The sequence below is a fragment of the Protobothrops mucrosquamatus genome, unplaced genomic scaffold (assembly GCF_001527695.2).
Source record: "Protobothrops mucrosquamatus isolate PMUCROS unplaced genomic scaffold, P.Mucros_1.0 scaffold4694, whole genome shotgun sequence".
NCBI lineage: Eukaryota > Metazoa > Chordata > Lepidosauria > Squamata > Viperidae > Protobothrops > Protobothrops mucrosquamatus.
The window spans coordinates 28,624-33,169 of NW_015390589.1; the positions used below are offsets into that span (position 1 = coordinate 28,624).

General features: G+C 42.2%; 1 pseudogene; it reads left to right on the forward strand.

Annotated features, from left to right (window-relative positions):
* Positions 1-1,021: 1,021 nt before the first annotated feature.
* The window catches only part of LOC107299223, a 14,074-nt pseudogene continuing 10,549 nt past the window's right edge, over positions 1,022-4,546 (forward strand).

Here is a 4,546-nt window from a genome sequence, read left to right on the forward strand (position 1 = left end):
AGAGGAGAGGTTGTGGTTAAGAGGGGGAGGAAGGAAGAGGGAAGTAGGTAGGAAGGTTGAGGGAGTGTGGATGCAGGGGGGGGACCGCCGATTATTTCTGAATACTTACTGAGTAGGCTTGTTATGTGTTTGTTTTTCTAATGAAATGCACCATATTTGTATTATTTGTTTATATGTTTATTTGAAAAATTAATAAAAAATTTGTAAAAAAAAAAAAAAGAAAAGTTTTTGGGTAAGGTGGAAGAAGGTTTCACCTCCAAGAACAAACAATACAGGTCATCCTTGACTTATGGCCACACTTGGGATCAAAATTTCCATTGCTAAGCAAGGTGACCTGACCTAGGGGATTCTCTGATGGTCATAAGTTGACGACTGGTCATGTCCCTTTTTCAGTGCTGTTGTAACTTCAAACAGTCACTAAACAAATTGTTGTAAGTCAAGGACTACCTCTACTTTATTGTTATTAATATGTGTGAAAAAAAATCACATGTGCCAGTTGTGTTATGGCATGTATGTTAATCACCTTGCTCATCCAAATTTGCTTAAGAATCTGGTAAATCTAGTCTAAATGCAATTGACTTTTACACTTACATTTGATCTTGGGAAAATTGCAGAGATGGAGTAGAAAATATCAACACCTCAAAAGATGCAGGAGGGAGGGAGGGAGGGCAAACAGGGCCATCGGATAAAAGGGGGCATTCATGATGTATAGCCTAAGCTAGGGGTCTCCAAACCTGGCAAGTTGGGCTGGGGAATTCTGGGAGTTGAAGTCCACAAGTCTTAAATTTGCCAAGTTTGGAGACCCCTAGCCTAAGCTATAGACTGTGTCAATTTTCTTTTACACAGAAAACATTTCTTCACCCAAATACATACTAGAAAAGTCAAGTATTGGATTGTTGTTGTTTTTTTAAATCAAGCTTTGCCGCAGGAGTAAGCTAATGAGAATTATAACCTAATACAACATATAACCACCAGCCTGTGGAAAGGCAGTTTTTGGTCTCTTTGAATATGATATCTTGGGATGGGGACTTCTGAAGCAACAAGTAAAATAGCTGCAGCTTCTAAAATTGCATCTAGTTATGTGAAATTTCCTAATTTCTCGTTTCTCAGCACGTGCGGTGCTTATCCACCCCAGAGTTGTGTGTTTGGACAAATTCTTAATCTTGGAGCCTTTTTAGGTAAGGTATTTCTCTCCATCTATTCCCCATCCTATAAATGCTACAAGACCATGTAGTTAATAGCTTAATGCATCAATCCGTTAGATAAGCAAGCTCAATGTGCCTTCTCTTACAATGGACACTCCTGAATTTGGGGATCCTGATGACCCATCACCCCTTTCAGAAGAAAGCATGGTGACTTGTTAAAACTGTTTTTCTTCATATTGATTCTTTCTGTAGAGCTCGTTTTTAAAGAAATACTCAAGTATTTTACAATACTGAACATGTTGCCCAGTCCTCAGGCTTCACACAGAGTTATGGCTTAGCACGCTGGGTGAATCCAGACATTGTGGTTGATAAATGTGTTCTTTAGTTCAATTGATTGTAGCATTCTTTTAGTTGGGCCAATGTTTTCAATGAAGTGTTAATACCAGTAGAATGTATATCTTTAGTGAAAGGCAGCAGATCCAAGGATACCAATAATGACTGTTTCTTTATCTCTCCTCTTTCTGCAGTTAAGTGCAGGGTCAACTTGTTAGAATAACAAGTAGTCTCGGCACTTCTGTTATATCAAAACTGCCCTGTTGCATTTCAAAGAAAGTTATTGTAGGGACCTCACACTTTGGTTGGTACTTGAGTCTCCTTTCTTATCTTGCATCCTTATCAGTTGTAAAGTAATTCTCCGCTGGAGTCTCTATACTGTGTTTCCACGAAAATAAGACCTGGTCTTATATTATTTTTGCCTCCAAAAGAGGCACTAGGTCTTATTTTCGGGGCGTTAGGATCACTGCAGCCAGGCCTCCCACACACCAACACCTGTTGCGCCACAGCATGATTTCTTCAGCGGTCGCTTGCCGCCACTATGGCTGGACGTGGCGCATTGCGCCGTTGCCACTGCTCATGGCAGGAGGCCGAATGGTGCTTCACACTGTTGCTGCCACTCGCAGCAGGAATCCTCACGGTATTTCAGGCCATTGCCACCGCTTGCAGCAGAAGGCCGCAAAATGCTTTGGGCTGGTAGCTATGGCCCAAAGCGCCATGCGGCCTCCTGGCGCAAGTGGTGGCACCGGTGTGACAAGCCACATGGTGCAACAAGTTTCGGGGCGTGGGACACCTGGCTTTGGCGGTCCTACCAGTAAGGTAAGCGGGTGCAGGGCACGTGGGGCAGCTGCACCCCCCACCCCCGCCTTAGCTTGATTTCTAGGTGTGCACCTTGCCCCAAAACTAGGGCTTATTTTTCGGGTAGGGCTTATATTAGGCCCACCCCCAAAAACCAAGCTAGGTCTTACTTTCGGGGTAGGTCTTACTTTCAGGTAAACATGGTAGATGTAGGCATACTTAAACCGTTTTTAATCAATGTTTTACATGAGATCTATGTAACTTTGGGATTCTTGGATACAACCAGGGACTCACCATAACCTACTAGCTTTGAAATCATAAAATGCTCAGCAAATTCTTTCTATATTAAAAAAAAATTAAAAGTTTGGCATCACCTTTTCTGAGCAACAGATGTAATTAAAAGGCATTAGCTCAGCTGCAGCTCTGGAAAGTTTATGCCTTTTAATACAATTTGTTACTCAGAAAAGATGCTATCTGACTCCTACATTTTTGCTATGATAAACTAAGCACAGCTCTTCTATACTGTCTACAAGAGGCTCTATTTCCAGTTGTTGGGGTTTCTTGAGTGAGTTTCTTACCATGCTTAAGTGTTGAACAAACCAACCAAAGGGGACCCCAAAGATGCTTTTTCATGAGCCAACTGGACTTTCTTGTTTTTCTTTGAAGATGTTTCGTTTCTCATCCGAGAAGCTTCTTCAATTGAAGGTGATTTTTTTCAGTGAACCGTGTTCAAACAAACCATGGCTTGGCACAACGTCTGAACCAACCAGCATAATCTGTTCAAGCACTGTTACAATTACTTCTTCTCTGTTGTCTTTCAAGGAATGTGGGTCACTTACCATTGGGTAGGGAAGGAAGGAAGGAAGGAAGGAAGGAAAGGAAGGAAGGAAGGAAGGAAGGAAGGAAGGAAGGAAGGAAGGAAGGAAGGAAGGAGGGAGGGNCGGGTGATCCCGGATCTCCCCTCCTTCCGCCGCGCCCTTAAGACATGGCTCTTCCAACAAGCGGGATTGGCCTAGGGGAATTTTTAGTGGGGTTTTAAGAGTAATTTTAATTGACATAGGCCACAGTAAATATTTCTTTTTAATTAGGTTTTAAACTGGGTATTTTTATTGTAGTATCTGTTTTACAAGGCTGTCAGCCACCCTGAGTCCGTAAGGAGAAGGGCGGGATAAAAATTAATTAAATAAATAAATAAATAAATAAAAGTTTCATGTGGAACAAGCTGCTCTGTTCACACACACAGTCCAAAAAAACACTATTAAGGTGTGCACTGGTCTAATGTGCCTTATGTTCCAGTAACATGTACTGGGAGAAGATGGCAGCCATAGCATCACAATGAAACCCTGCCTACTTTAGTAAGTGCATGTTGAGGATAACGGCCTTCCGTGGGGATGTCACACCCATCGCTTGCATATTTTGACACTCCCGTGGATGGGCCTGCAATACATTGTCTAAGTTAACTAGGAATAACAAACTCAGCTTCAATAAGACTGTTCTAGTTGTCTCACCAGGTTCCCATTTCTTCAGATTTGCCATGGCAGTTACAAATGGCTCCGTCAACATCACAGAAGCATTTCCATATATCAGGTACGGAATTTGTTTTTCCAAATTCAGGTATTTTGGCAGGAAAACTTACCTCACCAGCCCACAAATCATGTTCCATTCTAATTTTCTTCTCCCTCAATTTGTAAAGACCAGGTTATCCCTGGTAAAGATGAAGGACTTTTTTGTAGTTGCCCCGATTTTATAGAACACCCTCTCCAAGTTGTTTGCCTGCTTATATTTTTGCTTTTTATGATTTAGGATAGTCTTTCCCAACCTTAGCAATTTCCGGTATGAATTTCAACTCCCCAAATTCTCCTCAGTGGCTATGCTGGCTGTGGAATTCTGGGAGTTGAAGTCCACATACCTGGAAATTGCCATGACTGGGATAGCTGTCCTAAATCAAAAAGGGCAAAAAGGTAAGCAACCAAAAACCTGGGGATTTAGGATAAGGTGGACCGATGGTTAAGAAAAGTTGTTTGTCTTTAAGAAGAGGAGATGATCGGCTAGTACCCCTAAACTGCATCCAAGGTGGTGGAAAAGAAGGTGATGGGACGTGTAGGATAGTTGGAAAGGAGGAAAGAGGAGAGGTTGTGGTTAAGAGGGGGAGGAAGGAAGAGGGAAGTAGGTAGGAAGGTTGAGGGAGTGTGGATGCAGGGGGGGGACCGCCGATTATTTCTGAATACTTACTGAGTAGGCTTGTTATGTGTTTGTTTTTCTAATGAAAT